General features: G+C 50.4%; 1 protein-coding gene across 1 annotated transcript in view; it reads right to left on the bottom strand.

Moving 5' to 3' along the window:
- The window catches only part of LOC140741977 (rhodopsin), a 179,628-nt gene that overhangs the window by 23,298 nt on the left and 136,256 nt on the right, over nucleotides 1-20,074 (bottom strand). The window lies entirely within an intron of this gene.

The following is a 20,074-nucleotide window of genomic DNA, read 5'->3' as shown; positions in this document are numbered from 1 at the left end:
CGGAAAAATCAAATACAGACTCAGGTCCTGTTTTCACAGAGGATAGAGGTAACCTTTGCAAACATTGAGCAGTATAGGATGTAGCGAGTGGTGGATCTAAACAACACTAATAATATTGAAAATACTAATACTTAACTTCTCAGTCAATGCAGGATTCAGCCAATGCAGGAGAAATAGATGCAGAATCGACTCGACAGAGGATTTGCACCATGCAGGATGTACTCCACTCAGCACTTACACCATGCAGAGTTTACATGGTGCAAAACCCTGTGGGATTTCTACCACACAGGATTTACATAGAATATAGAACATTCAGTACAGGCCCTTCAGCCCACAATGCTGTGCCAACCTTTTAACTTACTCGAAGATCAATCTAACCCGTCCCTCCTACATAGCCCTCCATTTTTCTGTCATCTAAGTGCATACCTAAGAGTCTCTTAAATGTGTGCCCCCTGATCTGTTCCTGAGTGTCTCTGTTGCTGTTGCGGACTCTATAGAATATCCACTAAAGTGGTTGTTCCCTTTCTTTTTCAGACTCCCACCAACACTGACTCAATAAACAATCCCTCCATGATGACCTCCCTTTCAATTACACCATGCAGAATTTACACACAGTGAGAGAGATAGTTTACACAGTGCAGAAGTTACACAATGCAGGGTTCACACCACACTGGGTTAGCATACATAGAGTTCACACCACACAGAGTTCACACCACACATGGTTCACACCACACAGATTGCAAACCACACAGGGTTTACACCACACAGGGTTAACACCAAATAGAGTTCACATCACACAGAGTTCACTCCACATATGGTTCACACCACACAGATTTCAAACCACACAGGGTTTACACCACGCAGGGTTCACACCACGCAGGGTTCACACCACACAGAGTTCAAACCACACAGAGTTCACACCACACAGAGTTCACACCGCGCAGGGTTTACACAGTCCACACAGAGTTCACACCACGCAGGGTTTACACACTCCACACAGAGTTCACACCACACAGGGTTCACACCACAAAGGATTTACACACTCCATATAGAGTTCAAACCAGACAGAGTTCACACCACACAGGGTTTACACACTCCACACAGAGTTCACACCATGCAGGGTTCACACACTCCACACAGAGTTCACACCACACAGAGTTCACACCACACAGAGTTCACACCACGCAGAGTTCAAACCACACAGAGTTCACACCACACAGAGTTCACACCACGCAGAGTTCAAACCACACAGAGTTCACACCACACAGAGTTCACACCACGCAGAGTTCAAACCACACAAGAGTTCACACCACACAGAGTTCACACCACACAGAGTTCTCACCACACAGAGTTCTCACCACACAGGGTTCACACCACACAGGGTTTACACACTCCATATAGAGTTCACACCACGCAGGGTTTACACACTCCACACAGAGTTCACACCACGCAGGGTTCACACACTCCACACAGAGTTCACACCACACAGAGTTCACACCGCGCAGGGTTTACACACTCCACACAGAGTTCACACCACGCAGGGTTTTCACACTCCACACAGAGTTCACACCACACAGAGTTCACACCACGCAGGGTTCACACACTCCACACAGAGTTCACACCACACAGAGTTCACACTGCGCAGGATTTACACACTCCACACAGAGTTCACACCACACAGAGTTCACACCACAGAGAGTTCACACCACAGAGAGTTCACACCACACAGGGTTTACTCACTCCACACAGAGTTCACACAACACAGGGTTCACACCACGCAGGGTTTACACACTCCACACAGAGTTCACAGCACTCAGGGTTACACCACACAGAGTTCAAACCACACAGAGTTCACACCACACAGAGTTCTCACCACACAGGGTTCACACCACACAGGGTTTACACACTCCATATAGAGTTCAAACCAGACAGAGTTCACACCACACAGGGTTTACACACTCCGCACAGAGTTCACAGCACACAGGGTTCACACACTCCACACAGAGTTCACACCACACAGAGTTCACACCGCGCAGGGTTTACACACTCCACACAGAGTTCACACCACGCAGGGTTTACACACTCCACACAGAGTTCACAACACACAGAGTTCACACCACGCAGGGTTCACATCACACAGAGTTCAAACCACACAGAGTTCACACCACACAGAGTTCTCACCAGACAGGGTTCACACCACACAGGGTTTACACGCTCCATATAGAGTTCAAACCACACAGAGTTCACACCACGCAGGGTTCACACATTCCACACAGAGTTCACACTGCGCAGGGTTTACACACTCCACACAGAGTTCACACCACACAGGGTTTACACACATCACACAGAGTTCACACCACACAGGGTTCACACCACGCAGGGTTTACACATTCCACACAGAGTTCACACCACACAGGGCTTACACCACACAGAGTTCACACCACGAAGGGTTTACACTACGCAGAGTTTACACACTGCACACAGAGTTCACACCACGCGGGTTTCACACCACACAGAGTTCACACCACACAGGGTTCACACCACACAGGGTTTACACACTCCATATAGAGTTCAAACCAGACAGAGTTCACACCACACAGGGTTTACACACTCCACACAGAGTTCACACCACACAGGGTTCACATACTGCACACAGAGTTCACACCACACAGAGTTCACACCGCGCAGTGTTTACACACTCCACACAGAGTTCACACCACGCAGGGTTTACACACTCCACACAGAGTTCACACCACACAGGGTTTACACCACACAGAGTTCACACCACACAGAGTTCACACCACACAGAGTTCAAACCACGCAGAGTTCACACCATGCAGGGTTTACACCACACAGAGTTCAAACCACACAGAGTTCACACCACACAGAGTTCACACCACACAGAGTTCTCAGCACACAGGGTTCACACCACACAGGGTTTACACACTCCATACAGAGTTCAAACCAGACAAAGTTCACACCACACAGGCTTTATACACTCCACACAGAGTTCACACCACGCAGGGTTCACACACTCCACACAGAGTTCACACCACACAGAGTTCACACCGCGCAGGGTTTACACACTCCACACAGAGTTCACACCACGCAGGGTTTACACACTCCACACAGAGTTCACACCACACAGGGTTTACACCACACAGAGTTCACACCACGCAGAGTTCAAACCACACAGAGTTCACACCACACAGAGTTCACACCACGCAGAGTTCAAACCACACAGAGTTCACACCACACAGAGTTCACACCACGCAGAGTTCAAACCACACAGAGTTCACACCACACAGAGTTCACACCACACAGAGTTCTCACCACACAGAGTTCTCACCACACAGGGTTCACACCACACAGGGTTTACACACTCCATATAGAGTTCACACCACGCAGGGTTTACACACTCCACACAGAGTTCACACCACGCAGGGTTCACACACTCCACACAGAGTTCACACCACACAGAGTTCACACCGCGCAGGGTTTACACACTCCACACAGAGTTCACACCACGCAGGGTTTTCACACTCCACACAGAGTTCACACCACACAGAGTTCACACCACGCAGGGTTCACACCACGCAGGGTTCACACCACACAGAGTTCAAACCACACAGAGTTCACACCACACAGAGTTCACACCGCGCAGGGTTTACACACTCTACACAGAGTTCACACCACGCAGGGTTTACACACTCCACACAGAGTTCACACCACACAGAGTTCACACCACACAGAGTTCAAACCACACAGAGTTCACACCACACAGAGTTCTCACCACACAGGGTTCACACCACACAGGGTTTACACACTCCATATAGAGTTCAAACCAGACAGAGTTGACACCACACAGGGTTTACACACTCCACACAGAGTTCTCACCACGCAGGGTTCACACACTCCACACAGAGTTCACACCGCGCAGGGTTTACACACTCCACACAGAGTTCACACCACGCAGGGTTTACACACTCCACACAGAGTTCAGACCACACAGAGTTCACACCACGCAGGGTTCACACCACACAGAGTTCAAACCACACAGAGTTCACACCACACAGAGTTCTCACCACACAGGGTTCACACCACACAGGGTTTACACACTCCATATAGAGTTCAAACCAGACAGAGTTCACACCACACAGGGTTTACACACTCCACACAGAGTTCACACCACGCAGGGTTCACACACTCCACACAGACTTCACACCACACAGAGTTCACACCGCGCACGGTTTACACACTCCACACAGAGTTCACACCACGCAGGGTTTACACACTCCACACAGAGTTCACACCACACAGAGTTCACACCACGCAGGGTTCACACCACACAGAGTTCAAACCACACAGGGTTCACACCACACAAGGTTTACCACTCCATATAGAGTTCAAACCAGACAGAGTTCACACCACACAGGGTTTACACACGCCACACAGAGTTCTCACCACACAGGGTTCACACCACAAAGGATTTACACACTCCATATAGAGTTCAAACCAGACAGAGTTCACACCACACAGGGTTTACACACTCCACACAGAGTTCACACCATGCAGGGTTCACACACTCCACACAGAGTTCACACCACACAGAGTTCACACCGCGCAGGGTTTACACACTCCACACAGAGTTCACACCACGCAGGGTTTACACACTCCACACAGAGTTCACACCACACAGAGTTCACACAACGCAGGGTTCACACCACACAGAGTTCAAACCACACAGAGTTCACACCACACAGAGTTCTCACCACACAGGGTTCACAGCACACAGGGTTTACACACTCCATATAGAGTTCAAACCAGACAGAGTTCACACCACGCAAGGTTCACACACTCCACACAGAGTTCACACCACACAGAGTTCACACTGCGCAGGATTTACACACTCCACACAGAGTTCACACCACACAGAGTTCACACCACAGAGAGTTCACACCACAGAGAGTTCACACCACACAGGGTTTACACACTCCACACAGAGTTCACACCACACAGGGTTCACACCACGCAGGGTTTACACACTCCACACAGAGTTCACAGCACTCAGGGTTACACCACACAGAGTTCAAACCACACAGAGTTCACACCACACAGAGTTCTCACCACACAGGGTTCACACCACACAGGGTTTACACACTCCATATAGAGTTCAAACCAGACAGAGTTCACACCACACAGGGTTTACACACTCCGCACAGAGTTCACAGCACGCAGGGTTCACACACTACACACAGAGTTCACACCACACAGAGTTCACACCGCGCAGGGTTTACACACTCCACACAGAGTTCACACCACGCAGGGTTTACACACTCCACACAGAGTTCACACCACACAGAGTTCACACCACGCAGGGTTCACATCACACAGAGTTCACACCACACAGAGTTCTCACCACACAGGGTTCACACCACACAGGGTTTACACGCTCCATATAGAGTTCAAACCACACAGGGTTCACACCACGCAGGGTTCACACATTCCACACAGAGTTCACACTGCGCAGGGTTTACACACTCCACACAGAGTTCACACCACACAGGGTTTACACACATCACACAGAGTTCACACCACACAGGGTTCACACCACGCAGGGTTTACACATTCCACACAGAGTTCACACCACACAGGGCTTATACCACACAGAGTTCACACCACGAAGGGTTTACACTACGCAGAGTTTACACACTGCACACAGAGTTCACACCACGCGGGTTTCACACCACACAGAGTTCACACCACACAGGGTTCACACCACACAGGGTTTACACACTCCATATAGAGTTCAAACCAGACAGAGTTCACACCACACAGGGTTTACACACTCCACACAGAGTTCACACCACACAGGGTTCACATACTCCACACAGAGTTCACACCACACAGAGTTCACACCGCGCAGTGTTTACACACTCCACACAGAGTTCACACCACGCAGGGTTTACACACTCCACACAGAGTTCACACCACACAGGGTTTACACCACACAGAGTTCACACCACACAGAGTTCACAACACGCAGAGTTCAAACCACAGAGAGTTCACACCACACAGAGTTCACACCACACAGAGTTCACACCACACAGAGTTCACACCACGCAGAGTTCAAACCACACAGAGTTCACACCACACAGAGTTCAAACCACACAGAGTTCACACCACGCAGAGTTCAAACCACACAGAGTTCACACCACACAGAGTTCACACCACGCAGGGTTCACACCACCCAGAGTTCAAACCACACAGAGTTCACACCACACAGAGTTCAAAACACACAGAGTTCTCACCACACAGGGTTTACACACTCCATATAGAGTTCAAACCAGACAGTGTTCACACCACACAGGGTTTACACACTCCACACTGAGTTCACACCACACAGAGTTCACACCGCGCAGGGTTTACACACTCCACACAGAGTTCACACCACGCAGGGTTTACACACTCCACACAGAGTTCACACCACACAGAGTTCACACCACACAGAGTTCACACCACACAGAGTTCAAACCACACAGAGTTCACACCACACAGAGTTCTCACCACACAGGGTTCACACCACACAGGGTTTACACACTCCATATAGAGTTCAAACCAGACAGAGTTCACACCACACAGGGTTTACACACTCCACACAGAGTTCTCACCACGCAGGGTTCACACACTCCACACAGAGTTCACACCACACAGAGTTCACACAGCGCAGGGTTTACACACTCCACACAGAGTTCACACCACGCAGGGTTTACACACTCCACACAGAGTTCACACCACACAGAGTTCACACCACGCAGGGTTCACACCACACAGAGTTCAAACCACACAGAGTTCACACCACACAGAGTTCTCACCACACAGGGTTCACACCACACAGGGTTTACACACTCCATATAGAGTTCAAACCAGACAGAGATCACACCACACAGAGTTCCCACCACGCAGAGTTCAAACCACACAGAGTTCACACCACACAGAGTTCAAACCACACAGAGTTCACACCACGCAGAGTTCAAACCACACAGAGTTCACACCACACAGAGTTCACACCACGCAGGGTTCACACCACCCAGAGTTCAAACCACACAGAGTTCACACCACACAGAGTTCAAAACACACAGAGTTCTCACCACACAGGGTTTACACACTCCATATAGAGTTCAAACCAGACAGTGTTCACACCACACAGGGTTTACACACTCCACACAAAGTTCACACCACACAAGGTTCACACACTGCACACTGAGTTCACACCACACAGAGTTCACACCGCGCAGGGTTTACACACTCCACACAGAGTTCACACCACGCAGGGTTTACACACTCCACACAGAGTTCACACCACACAGAGTTCACACCACACAGAGTTCAAACCACACAGAGTTCACACCACACAGAGTTCTCACCACACAGGGTTCACACCACACAGGGTTTACACACTCCATATAGAGTTCAAACCAGACAGAGTTCACACCACACAGGGTTTACACACTCCACACAGAGTTCTCACCACGCAGGGTTCACACACTCCACACAGAGTTCACACCACACAGAGTTCACACAGCGCAGGGTTTACACACTCCACACAGAGTTCACACCACGCAGGGTTTACACACTCCACACAGAGTTCACACCACACAGAGTTCACACCATGCAGGGTTCACACCACACAGAGTTCAAACCACACAGAGTTCACACCACACAGAGTTCTCACCACACAGGGTTCACACCACACAGGGTTTACACACTCCATATAGAGTTCAAACCAGACAGAGTTCACACCACACAGGGTTTACACACTCCACACAGAGTTCACGACACGCAGGGTTCACACACTCCACACAGAGTTCACACCACACAGAGTTCACACCGCGCAGGGTTTACACACTCCACACAGAGTTCACACCACGCAGGGTTTACACACTCCACACAGAGTTCACACCACACAGAGTTCACACCACGCAGGGTTCACACCACACAGAGTTCAAACCACACAGAGTTCACACCACACAGAGTTCTCACCACACGGTTCACACCACACAGGGTTTACACACTCCATATAGAGTTCAAACCAGACAGAGTTCACACCACACAGGGTTTACACACTCCACACAGAGTTCACACCACACAGAGTTCACACCACGCAAGGTTCACACACTCCACACTGAGTTCAGACCGCACAGAGTTCACACCGCGCGGGGTTTACACACTCCACACAGAGTTCACACCACGCAGGGTTTACACACTCCACACAGAGTTCACACCACACAGAGTTCACACCACACAGAATTCAAACCACACAGAGTTCACACCACACAGAGTTCTCACCACACAGGGTTCACACCACACAGGGTTTACACACTCCATATAGAGTTCAAACCAGACAGGGTTCACACCACACAGGGTTTACACACTCCACACAGAGTTCACACCGCGCAGGGTTTACACACTCCACACAGAGTTCACACCGCGCAGGGTTTACACACTCCACACAGAGTTCACACCACGCAGGGTTTACACACTCCACACAGAGTTCACACCACACAGAGTTCACACCACACAGAGTTCACACCACACAGAGTTCAAACCACACAGAGTTCACACCACACAGAGTTCTCACCACACAGGGTTCACACCACACAGGGTTTACACACTCCATATAGAGTTCACGACACGCAGGGTTCACACACTCCACACAGAGTTCACACCACACAGAGTTCACACCGCGCAGGGTTTACACACTCCACACAGAGTTCACACCACGCAGGGTTTACACACTCCACACAGAGTTCACACCACACAGAGTTCACACCACGCAGGGTTCACACCACACAGAGTTCAAACCACACAGAGTTCACACCACACAGAGTTCTCACCACACGGTTCACACCACACAGGGTTTACACACTCCATATAGAGTTCAAACCAGACAGAGTTCACACCACACAGGGTTTACACACTCCACACAGAGTTCACACCACACAGAGTTCACACCACGCAAGGTTCACACACTCCACACTGAGTTCAGACCGCACAGAGTTCACACCGCGCGGGGTTTACACACTCCACACAGAGTTCACACCACGCAGGGTTTACACACTCCACACAGAGTTCACACCACACAGAGTTCACACCATGCAGGGTTCACACCACACAGAGTTCAAACCACACAGAGTTCACACCACACAGAGTTCTCACCACACAGGGTTCACACCACACAGGGTTTACACACTCCATATAGAGTTCAAACCAGACAGAGTTCACACCACACAGGGTTTACACACTCCACACAGAGTTCACGACACGCAGGGTTCACACACTCCACACAGAGTTCACACCACACAGAGTTCACACCGCGCAGGGTTTACACACTCCACACAGAGTTCACACCACGCAGGGTTTACACACTCCACACAGAGTTCACACCACACAGAGTTCACACCACGCAGGGTTCACACCACACAGAGTTCAAACCACACAGAGTTCACACCACACAGAGTTCTCACCACACGGTTCACACCACACAGGGTTTACACACTCCATATAGAGTTCAAACCAGACAGAGTTCACACCACACAGGGTTTACACACTCCACACAGAGTTCACACCACACAGAGTTCACACCACGCAAGGTTCACACACTCCACACTGAGTTCAGACCGCACAGAGTTCACACCGCGCGGGGTTTACACACTCCACACAGAGTTCACACCACGCAGGGTTTACACACTCCACACAGAGTTCACACCACACAGAGTTCACACCACACAGAATTCAAACCACACAGAGTTCACACCACACAGAGTTCTCACCACACAGGGTTCACACCACACAGGGTTTACACACTCCATATAGAGTTCAAACCAGACAGGGTTCACACCACACAGGGTTTACACACTCCACACAGAGTTCACACCGCGCAGGGTTTACACACTCCACACAGAGTTCACACCGCGCAGGGTTTACACACTCCACACAGAGTTCACACCACGCAGGGTTTACACACTCCACACAGAGTTCACACCACACAGAGTTCACACCACGCAGGGTTCACACCACAGAGTTCAAACCACACAGAGTTCACACCACACAGAGTTCTCACCACACAGGGTTCACACCACACAGGGTTTACACACTCCATATAGAGTTCAAAGCAGACAGAGTTCACACCACACAGGGTTTACACACTCCACACAAAGTTCACACCACGCAGGGTTCACACACTCCACACAGAGTTCACACCACGCAGGGTTCACACCACACAGAGTTCAAACCACACAGGGTTCACACCACACAGGGTTTACACACTCCATATAGAGTTCAAACCAGACAGAGTTCACACCACACAGGGTTTACACCACGCAGGGTTCACACCACACAGAGTTCAAACCACACAGAGTTCACACCACACAGAGTTCTCACCACACAGGGTTCACACCACAGAGGGTTTACACACTCCATATAGAGTTCAAAGCAGACAGAGTTCACACCACACAGGGTTTACACACTCCACACAGAGTTCACACCACGCAGGGTTCACACACTCCACACAGAGTTCACACCACACAGGGTTCACACCACACAGGGTTTACACACTCCACACAGAGTTCACACCACACAGAGTTCACACCGCGCAGGGTTTACACACTCCACACAGAGTTCACACCACACAGAGTTCACACCACAGAGAGATCACACCACACAGGGTTTACACACTCCACACAGAGTTCACACCACACAGGGTTCACACCACGAAGGGTTTACACACTCCACACAGAGTTCACAGCACACAGGGTTAACACCACACAGAGTTCACACCACACAGAGTTCACACCACAGAGAGATCACACCACACAGGGTTTACACACTCCACACAGAGTTCACACCACACAGGGTTCACACCACGCAGGGTTTACACACTCCACACAGAGTTCACAGCACACAGGGTTCACACCACACAGAGTTCACACCACACAGAGTTCTCACCACACAGGGTTCACACCAGACAGGGTTTACACACTCCATATAGAGTTCAAACCAGACAGAGTTCACACCACACAGGGTTTACACACTCCACACAAAGTTCACACCACACAAGGTTCACACACTGCACACTGAGTTCACACCACACAGAGTTCACACCGCGCAGGGTTTACACACTCAACACAGAGTTCACACCACGCAGGGTTTACACACTCCACACAGAGTTCACACCACACAGAGTTCACACCACACAGAGTTCACACCACACAGAGTTCAAACCACACAGAGTTCACACCACACAGAGTTCTCACCACACAGGGTTCACACCACACAGGGTTTACACACTCCATATAGAGTTCAAACCAGACAGAGTTCACACCACACAGGGTTTACACACTCCACACAGAGTTCTCACCACGCAGGGTTCACACACTCCACACAGAGTTCACACCACACAGAGTTCACACAGCGCAGGGTTTACACACTCCACACAGAGTTCACACCACGCAGGGTTTACACACTCCACACAGAGTTCACACCACACAGAGTTCACACCATGCAGGGTTCACACCACACAGAGTTCAAACCACACAGAGTTCACACCACACAGAGTTCTCACCACACAGGGTTCACACCACACAGGGTTTACACACTCCATATAGAGTTCAAACCAGACAGAGTTCACACCACACAGGGTTTACACACTCCACACAGAGTTCACGACACGCAGGGTTCACACACTCCACACAGAGTTCACACCACACAGAGTTCACACCGCGCAGGGTTTACACACTCCACACAGAGTTCACACCACGCAGGGTTTACACACTCCACACAGAGTTCACACCACACAGAGTTCACACCACGCAGGGTTCACACCACACAGAGTTCAAACCACACAGAGTTCACACCACACAGAGTTCTCACCACACGGTTCACACCACACAGGGTTTACACACTCCATATAGAGTTCAAACCAGACAGAGTTCACACCACACAGGGTTTACACACTCCACACAGAGTTCACACCACACAGAGTTCACACCACGCAAGGTTCACACACTCCACACTGAGTTCACACCGCACAGAGTTCACACCGCGCGGGGTTTACACACTCCACACAGAGTTCACACCACGCAGGGTTTACACACTCCACACAGAGTTCACACCACACAGAGTTCACACCACACAGAGTTCACACCACACAGAGTTCAAACCACACAGAGTTCACACCACACAGAGTTCTCACCACACAGGGTTCACACCACACAGGGTTTACACACTCCATATAGAGTTCAAACCAGACAGGGTTCACACCACACAGGGTTTACACACTCCACACAGAGTTCACACCGCGCAGGGTTTACACACTCCACACAGAGTTCACACCACGCAGGGTTTACACACTCCACACAGAGTTCACACCACACAGAGTTCACACCACGCAGGGTTCACACCACAGAGTTCAAACCACACAGAGTTCACACCACACAGAGTTCTCACCACACAGGGTTCACACCACACAGGGTTTACACACTCCATATAGAGTTCAAAGCAGACAGAGTTCACACCACACAGGGTTTACACACTCCACACAGAGTTCACACCACGCAGGGTTCACACACTCCACACAGAGTTCACACCACACAGAGTTCACACCACGCAGGGTTCACACCACACAGAGTTCAAACCACACAGGGTTCACACCACACAGGGTTTACACACTCCATATAGAGTTCAAACCAGACAGAGTTCACACCACACAGGGTTTACACCACGCAGGGTTCACACCACACAGAGTTCAAACCACACAGAGTTCACACCACACAGAGTTCTCACCACACAGGGTTCACACCACACAGGGTTTACACATTCCATATAGAGTTCAAAGCAGACAGAGTTCACACCACACAGGGTTTACACACTCCACACAGAGTTCACACCACGCAGGGTTCACACACTCCACACAGAGTTCACACCACACAGAGTTCACACCACGCAGGGTTCACACCACACAGAGTTCAAACCACACAGGGTTCACACCACACAGGGTTTACACACTCCACACAGAGTTCACACCACACAGAGTTCACACCGCGCAGGGTTTACACACTCCACACAGAGTTCACACCACACAGAGTTCACACCACAGAGAGATCACACCACACAGGGTTTACACACTCCACACAGAGTTCACACCACACAGGGTTCCAACACGAAGGGTTTACACACTCCACACAGAGTTCACACCACGCAGGGTTTACACACTCCACACAGAGTTCACACCACACAGAGTTCACACCATGCAGGGTTCACACCACACAGAGTTCAAACCACACAGAGTTCACACCACACAGAGTTCTCACCACACAGGGTTCACACCACACAGGGTTTACACACTCCATATAGAGTTCAAACCAGACAGAGTTCACACCACACAGGGTTTACACACTCCACACAGAGTTCACGACACGCAGGGTTCACACACTCCACACAGAGTTCACACCACACAGAGTTCACACCGCGCAGGGTTTACACACTCCACACAGAGTTCACACCACGCAGGGTTTACACACTCCACACAGAGTTCACACCACACAGAGTTCACACCACGCAGGGTTCACACCACACAGAGTTCAAACCACACAGAGTTCACACCACACAGAGTTCTCACCACACGGTTCACACCACACAGGGTTTACACACTCCATATAGAGTTCAAACCAGACAGAGTTCACACCACACAGGGTTTACACACTCCACACAGAGTTCACACCACACAGAGTTCACACCACGCAAGGTTCACACACTCCACACTGAGTTCAGACCGCACAGAGTTCACACCGCGCGGGGTTTACACACTCCACACAGAGTTCACACCACGCAGGGTTTACACACTCCACACAGAGTTCACACCACACAGAGTTCACACCACACAGAGTTCTCACCACACAGGGTTCACACCACACAGGGTTTACACACTCCATATAGAGTTCAAACCAGACAGGGTTCAAACCACACAGAGTTCACACCACACAGAGTTCAAAACACACAGAGTTCTCACCACACAGGGTTTACACCACACAGGGTTCACACCACACAGAGTTCAAACCACACAGAGTTCACACCACACAGAGTTCTCACCACACAGGGTTCACACCACAGAGGGTTTACACACTCCATATAGAGTTCAAAGCAGACAGAGTTCACACCACACAGGGTTTACACACTCCACACAGAGTTCACACCACGCAGGGTTCACACACTCCACACAGAGTTCACACCACACAGGGTTCACACCACACAGGGTTTACACACTCCACACAGAGTTCACACCACACAGAGTTCACACCGCGCAGGGTTTACACACTCCACACAGAGTTCACACCACACAGAGTTCACACCACAGAGAGATCACACCACACAGGGTTTACACACTCCACACAGAGTTCACACCACACAGGGTTCACACCACGAAGGGTTTACACACTCCACACAGAGTTCACAGCACACAGGGTTAACACCACACAGAGTTCACACCACACAGAGTTCACACCACAGAGAGATCACACCACACAGGGTTTACACACTCCACACAGAGTTCACACCACACAGGGTTCACACCACGCAGGGTTTACACACTCCACACAGAGTTCACAGCACACAGGGTTCACACCACACAGAGTTCACACCACACAGAGTTCTCACCACACAGGGTTCACACCAGACAGGGTTTACACACTCCATATAGAGTTCAAACCAGACAGAGTTCACACCACACAGGGTTTACACACTCCACACAAAGTTCACACCACACAAGGTTCACACACTGCACACTGAGTTCACACCACACAGAGTTCACACCGCGCAGGGTTTACACACTCAACACAGAGTTCACACCACGCAGGGTTTACACACTCCACACAGAGTTCACACCACACAGAGTTCACACCACACAGAGTTCACACCACACAGAGTTCAAACCACACAGAGTTCACACCACACAGAGTTCTCACCACACAGGGTTCACACCACACAGGGTTTACACACTCCATATAGAGTTCAAACCAGACAGAGTTCACACCACACAGGGTTTACACACTCCACACAGAGTTCTCACCACGCAGGGTTCACACACTCCACACAGAGTTCACACCACACAGAGTTCACACAGCGCAGGGTTTACACACTCCACACAGAGTTCACACCACGCAGGGTTTACACACTCCACACAGAGTTCACACCACACAGAGTTCACACCATGCAGGGTTCACACCACACAGAGTTCAAACCACACAGAGTTCACACCACACAGAGTTCTCACCACACAGGGTTCACACCACACAGGGTTTACACACTCCATATAGAGTTCAAACCAGACAGAGTTCACACCACACAGGGTTTACACACTCCACACAGAGTTCACGACACGCAGGGTTCACACACTCCACACAGAGTTCACACCACACAGAGTTCACACCGCGCAGGGTTTACACACTCCACACAGAGTTCACACCACGCAGGGTTTACACACTCCACACAGAGTTCACACCACACAGAGTTCACACCACGCAGGGTTCACACCACACAGAGTTCAAACCACACAGAGTTCACACCACACAGAGTTCTCACCACACGGTTCACACCACACAGGGTTTACACACTCCATATAGAGTTCAAACCAGACAGAGTTCACACCACACAGGGTTTACACACTCCACACAGAGTTCACACCACACAGAGTTCACACCACGCAAGGTTCACACACTCCACACTGAGTTCACACCGCACAGAGTTCACACCGCGCGGGGTTTACACACTCCACACAGAGTTCACACCACGCAGGGTTTACACACTCCACACAGAGTTCACACCACACAGAGTTCACACCACACAGAGTTCACACCACACAGAGTTCAAACCACACAGAGTTCACACCACACAGAGTTCTCATCACACAGGGTTCACACCACACAGGGTTTACACACTCCATATAGAGTTCAAACCAGACAGGGTTCACACCACACAGGGTTTACACACTCCACACAGAGTTCACACCGCGCAGAGTTTACACACTCCACACAGAGTTCACACCACGCAGGGTTTACACACTCCACACAGAGTTCACACCACACAGAGTTCACACCACGCAGGGTTCACACCACAGAGTTCAAACCACACAGAGTTCACACCACACAGAGTTCTCACCACACAGGGTTCACACCACACAGGGTTTACACACTCCATATAGAGTTCAAAGCAGACAGAGTTCACACCACACAGGGTTTACACACTCCACACAGAGTTCACACCACGCAGGGTTCACACACTCCACACAGAGTTCACACCACACAGAGTTCACACCACGCAGGGTTCACACCACACAGAGTTCAAACCACACAGGGTTCACACCACACAGGGTTTACACACTCCATATAGAGTTCAAACCAGACAGAGTTCACACCACACAGGGTTTACACCACGCAGGGTTCACACCACACAGAGTTCAAACCACACAGAGTTCACACCACACAGAGTTCTCACCACACAGGGTTCACACCACACAGGGTTTACACATTCCATATAGAGTTCAAAGCAGACAGAGTTCACACCACACAGGGTTTACACACTCCACACAGAGTTCACACCACGCAGGGTTCACACACTCCACACAGAGTTCACACCACACAGAGTTCACACCACGCAGGGTTCACACCACACAGAGTTCAAACCACACAGGGTTCACACCACACAGGGTTTACACACTCCACACAGAGTTCACACCACACAGAGTTCACACCGCGCAGGGTTTACACACTCCACACAGAGTTCACACCACACAGAGTTCACACCACAGAGAGATCACACCACACAGGGTTTACACACTCCACACAGAGTTCACACCACACAGGGTTCCAACACGAAGGGTTTACACACTCCACACAGAGTTCACACCACGCAGGGTTTACACACTCCACACAGAGTTCACACCACACAGAGTTCACACCATGCAGGGTTCACACCACACAGAGTTCAAACCACACAGAGTTCACACCACACAGAGTTCTCACCACACAGGGTTCACACCACACAGGGTTTACACACTCCATATAGAGTTCAAACCAGACAGAGTTCACACCACACAGGGTTTACACACTCCACACAGAGTTCACGACACGCAGGGTTCACACACTCCACACAGAGTTCACACCACACAGAGTTCACACCGCGCAGGGTTTACACACTCCACACAGAGTTCACACCACGCAGGGTTTACACACTCCACACAGAGTTCACACCACACAGAGTTCACACCACGCAGGGTTCACACCACACAGAGTTCAAACCACACAGAGTTCACACCACACAGAGTTCTCACCACACGGTTCACACCACACAGGGTTTACACACTCCATATAGAGTTCAAACCAGACAGAGTTCACACCACACAGGGTTTACACACTCCACACAGAGTTCACACCACACAGAGTTCACACCACGCAAGGTTCACACACTCCACACTGAGTTCAGACCGCACAGAGTTCACACCGCGCGGGGTTTACACACTCCACACAGAGTTCACACCACGCAGGGTTTACACACTCCACACAGAGTTCACACCACACAGAGTTCACACCACACAGAGTTCTCACCACACAGGGTTCACACCACACAGGGTTTACACACTCCATATAGAGTTCAAACCAGACAGGGTTCAAACCACACAGAGTTCACACCACACAGAGTTCAAAACACACAGAGTTCTCACCACACAGGGTTTACACACTCCATATAGAGTTCAAACCAGACAGTGTTCACACCACACAGGGTTTACACACTCCACACAAAGTTCACACCACACAAGGTTCACACACTGCACACTGAGTTCACACCACACAGAGTTCACACCGCGCAGGGTTTACACACTCCACACAGAGTTCACACCACGCAGGGTTTACACACTCCACACAGAGTTCACACCACACAGAGTTCACACCACACAGAGTTCAAACCACACAGAGTTCACACCACACAGAGTTCTCACCACACAGGGTTCACACCACACAGGGTTTACACACTCCATATAGAGTTCAAACCAGACAGAGTTCACACCACACAGGGTTTACACACTCCACACAGAGTTCTCACCACGCAGGGTTCACACACTCCACACAGAGTTCACACCACACAGAGTTCACACAGCGCAGGGTTTACACACTCCACACAGAGTTCACACCACGCAGGGTTTACACACTCCACACAGAGTTCACACCACACAGAGTTCACACCATGCAGGGTTCACACCACACAGAGTTCAAACCACACAGAGTTCACACCACACAGAGTTCTCACCACACAGGGTTCACACCACACAGGGTTTACACACTCCATATAGAGTTCAAACCAGACAGAGTTCACACCACACAGGGTTTACACACTCCACACAGAGTTCACGACACGCAGGGTTCACACACTCCACACAGAGTTCACACCACACAGAGTTCACACCGCGCAGGGTTTACACACTCCACACAGAGTTCACACCACGCAGGGTTTACACACTCCACACAGAGTTCACACCACACAGAGTTCACACCACGCAGGGTTCACACCACACAGAGTTCAAACCACACAGAGTTCACACCACACAGAGTTCTCACCACACGGTTCACACCACACAGGGTTTACACACTCCATATAGAGTTCAAACCAGACAGAGTTCACACCACACAGGGTTTACACACTCCACACAGAGTTCACACCACACAGAGTTCACACCACGCAAGGTTCACACACTCCACACTGAGTTCAGACCGCACAGAGTTCACACCGCGCGGGGTTTACACACTCCACACAGAGTTCACACCACGCAGGGTTTACACACTCCACACAGAGTTCACACCACACAGAGTTCACACCACACAGAATTCAAACCACACAGAGTTCACACCACACAGAGTTCTCACCACACAGGGTTCACACCACACAGGGTTTACACACTCCATATAGAGTTCAAACCAGACAGGGTTCACACCACACAGGGTTTACACACTCCACACAGAGTTCACACCGCGCAGGGTTTACACACTCCACACAGAGTTCACACCGCGCAGGGTTTACACACTCCACACAGAGTTCACACCACGCAGGGTTTACACACTCCACACAGAGTTCACACCACACAGAGTTCACACCACGCAGGGTTCACACCACAGAGTTCAAACCACACAGAGTTCACACCACACAGAGTTCTCACCACACAGGGTTCACACCACACAGGGTTTACACACTCCATATAGAGTTCAAAGCAGACAGAGTTCACACCACACAGGGTTTACACACTCCACACAGAGTTCACACCACGCAAGGTTCACACACTCCACACAGAGTTCACACCACGCAGGGTTCACACCACACAGAGTTCAAACCACACAGGGTTCACACCACACAGGGTTTACACACTCCATATAGAGTTCAAACCAGACAGAGTTCACACCACACAGGGTTTACACCACGCAGGGTTCACACCACACAGAGTTCAAACCACACAGAGTTCACACCACACAGAGTTCTCACCACACAGGGTTCACACCACAGAGGGTTTACACACTCCATATAGAGTTCAAAGCAGACAGAGTTCACACCACACAGGGTTTACACACTCCACACAGAGTTCACACCACGCAGGGTTCACACACTCCACACAGAGTTCACACCACACAGGGTTCACACCACACAGGGTTTACACACTCCACACAGAGTTCACACCACACAGAGTTCACACCGCGCAGGGTTTACACACTCCACACAGAGTTCACACCACACAGAGTTCACACCACAGAGAGATCACACCACACAGGGTTTACACACTCCACACAGAGTTCACACCACACAGGGTTCACACCACGAAGGGTTTACACACTCCACACAGAGTTCACAGCACACAGGGTTAACACCACACAGAGTTCACACCACACAGAGTTCACACCACAGAGAGATCACACCACACAGGGTTTACACACTCCACACAGAGTTCACACCACACAGGGTTCACACCACGCAGGGTTTA

Source organism: Hemitrygon akajei, chromosome 19 (assembly GCF_048418815.1).
Source record: "Hemitrygon akajei chromosome 19, sHemAka1.3, whole genome shotgun sequence".
Classification (NCBI taxonomy): Eukaryota; Metazoa; Chordata; class Chondrichthyes; order Myliobatiformes; family Dasyatidae; genus Hemitrygon; species Hemitrygon akajei.
The sequence above is the reverse complement of the archived record's forward strand: the minus strand, read 5'-3'. Positions and strand labels throughout refer to the sequence as shown.